Source organism: Elaeis guineensis, chromosome 9 (genome assembly GCF_000442705.2).
Source record: "Elaeis guineensis isolate ETL-2024a chromosome 9, EG11, whole genome shotgun sequence".
In the NCBI taxonomy this organism is placed as follows: domain Eukaryota; kingdom Viridiplantae; phylum Streptophyta; class Magnoliopsida; order Arecales; family Arecaceae; genus Elaeis; species Elaeis guineensis.
The window spans coordinates 91,948,415-91,951,614 of record NC_026001.2 but is presented as its reverse complement, the minus strand read 5'-3'; positions in this window follow the sequence as shown (position 1 = coordinate 91,951,614).

Genomic DNA, 3,200 nt, shown 5'->3' with positions numbered 1-3,200 from the left:
AAGATCATGCATGAAGTTTAAAGCATGAAAAAAAAATTGATGAAGACTCCCATCGTCAGAGGAGTCTAGTGCTAGGGAGGACTTGAATTCCTCACTTCATTCTATTTAAAGGGTTCAAGCCCTTCGAACCCCATCAACACTGACCGCAAACCATCATTAGAGGAAATCCCCCTTTTCTCTTCCTCTTCTCCTGGAAATCTTCTAGTGTATTCATTGGAATCGTGGGTCAATCATTGTTGGAAAACCAACTAAGAGCTCGAGATTCTGGACCGCTTTGCCCATCTTCCTCTATCATTGAAGCCTTGATTTCCAATCAACGATCACCAAATCTCATCGCATCAAAGATCTCCTATTTCGACTTTCGAATTTCTTATTTTCTTGTCAATTTCTTTGATGTTTTTGATGACAATCACCATCTCCAACAGCCAGCTAGGAAACCTCTGGTCTTGTCACCATGGCACATATCGTCGACCATAGTAGTTGCCCATGAGAGGCTCTTCTAATTCGAGAGTAAGATGGAACTCCCCTATTTCGTCAAGAACCAGGGAAGGAAGAAGAAAGAGAAGACAAGAAAAGAAAAAAAAGAAAAAAGAAATGAAATGAAAGAAAAGTGGACTTTCTCTCTTCCCTCCCTCCTCTCTCTCTCTTCTGTTTTTCCATCTCTAGTTTCTCTCTCCTCTTTCTCTCTCTAAAAATTTTTCTCTCTAGATTGTTTCTCTCTCCTAGGATTTTTTAAATCTTTGAGAAGATTTATCTTAATGAGTTCGATCAATCCTGGTGAAGGGTCTTATCCTGTGGTTGTCAAGCAACGTGTTGACAACCATCCTAGCTAGATCGGATATCACTAGATTTGATTATCCATAATTTTTTTATTGAACCATTTATATACTAGTTTAATCATGATTTAATTAAATTATCTTGATCAGATTACTTGGATTGCTAGACAGTGTTGCTTGATCAATCATATTCTATTTTGGGACATTCTCTCTCTACTTGATTTATGAATCTAATGAAGGACCCCCTGTCTTGTTGCTTTGAATCTGAGTTGATCTGGTGGATAGGCTTCGAACTATCCTGTTGATCAGATAGCATATCTACATCGTTTGAGTTATTATTGAGTATCATAAGATCTAGCCTTTACTAGTCTTTATTGAATCCTTATATTTTAAATGATCCTAATTGAATGAAGTTATTTGATCAAATTAACCCCTTGATTGCTGAATAATATATTAACCTTCACTTTATTTCTTATCAGATACTACTGATTTAATCATCCTTAATCTCAATTGAACCTCCTATCTTTTAGCTCCATCTTGATTGGATGAAATTATGATGATTTGATCGATTTAGATTATTGGATTTGATTACCCATCAATTCTATCTTCCATAATTATTTATATCCTTCCTAATTTTGGACTTGATTCTGTATAAAGGTATGATCATCTCAACAAGATGTCCATCAGTGGATTCTACAATATAATTTATTTATTTGAAGATTTAAAGCAAAATTTTGAAAATTGTTTGGATTTGTCAGAGTATTTATGAGGTAAATAATGCTTTATCTTTCTAGATTTATTTGTAAATTATAAAATATTTTGTTGATATAATTTATGAAATTGATGCATCAATTTGATAAACAATATTTTGATATTGAATATATTTTATTTTAAAATATTATGATGATGCATGATTGAAAGTATTGACCTCATGATGAATTATGTTTGATTGATTTTTATACCATATAATTAAGTATATTCTTATCAAATTGAAATATAAAATATGATTTATGAAAAGAATTTTAATTCGAGATGACTTGAGCTTTCAATCTAATTATGTTAAGGATCGTACTAATGAAGGCTAATATATTAGCATTTGCTTTGATTTGATTTGATAGTCTTAAAGGATTCATGTTGTCGAAAGATATACAACATGTTGCAAGTAGATATGCGGTCTCATAGGATTTTGCCGCAAGATGATATGCAACATACCATAAGTAGGTACATGGTCGTGAAAGATTTTGCTGCAAGATGATATGTAATATGCATACTGCAAGCAGATACATGGTTTTAAAGAATTTTGCTGTAAGATAATATGTGACATACTGCAAGCAAATATGTGATCCTAAATGACTCTGCTGCAAGATAATATGCAGCATACTGCAAGATGATACATGACATTATGATCGTGCAATCAAAAAAGTATAGCCATAGTTTATGGCTGATGGGACGAATTTGATATTTTTAAATGAATTAGATTCATAAAAGAAACTTGAATTTTGAAAAAAAATTGTATTTGGCATGAATAACGTTTCATTGTTTGATTTAATCTAGTTGAAATGTTTTTACTTATTAGATTATCTAGCTCATTATCTATATGTTTCTATTTTTACAAATCTTAAGAATTAAGATGATATGGGAATATGTACGAAGGAGCGATTAGAAGCAAAATTTTAATATCTTTGTTTTAAATTTAAAATATTATTGAAGTGTGATATAAGATCTTTTGAATATTATTAAATTTTATGGGATAATAAAATTAAATTTTTGTTAGTTGAATTTTGAACTTAATTTATTGATTAATTATTCTATTATTTACTTTATGATATCGTGCTAACATGCCTCAGATGTTTTTAGAAAGAGTTTTCTATGAGTATGTGCTAGTTGCCGGCGATCTCTAACTCACTAATTCAGATCGAGAGTGTGACAATAAGTGAATATATAAGATAAATTGAAAAAATAAAAAAAATAATTATTTTATATTTATTTATCATACTTTATTTTATAATTTTTTTGAACAAAATTTGAAACTACAGTACATATTAATCACTAATAATTCTTGAATGCACAACTACTTAAAATTTTAATTTGCAAATGAATATGCATAGAGAGATTATTTTTCGAGCAAGACCTTATGAGCAATGATCTTGTGTTTATTCTTAATCATAGAACAGAATGGAATAGATCTCTCATGAAACAAAAAAAATTCCGAGCCGAGTCTTTTTTTCTAATAGAAAAACCCAAATTTGCCAAGTATGAATGTGGAGGGTGTGGTTTCGCCACCCGAATCTCCAAGCTCTAAATTCGAGAACGGACCCCGACCGGAACCGTCTCAGGCCGCCTGGGTACAAAACCGGCCGTGTCAACCCGTCGGACCCGCGTCTCCTCCTCCCCTCCATCGCCCCTCCACCTCCCTCATCTCCC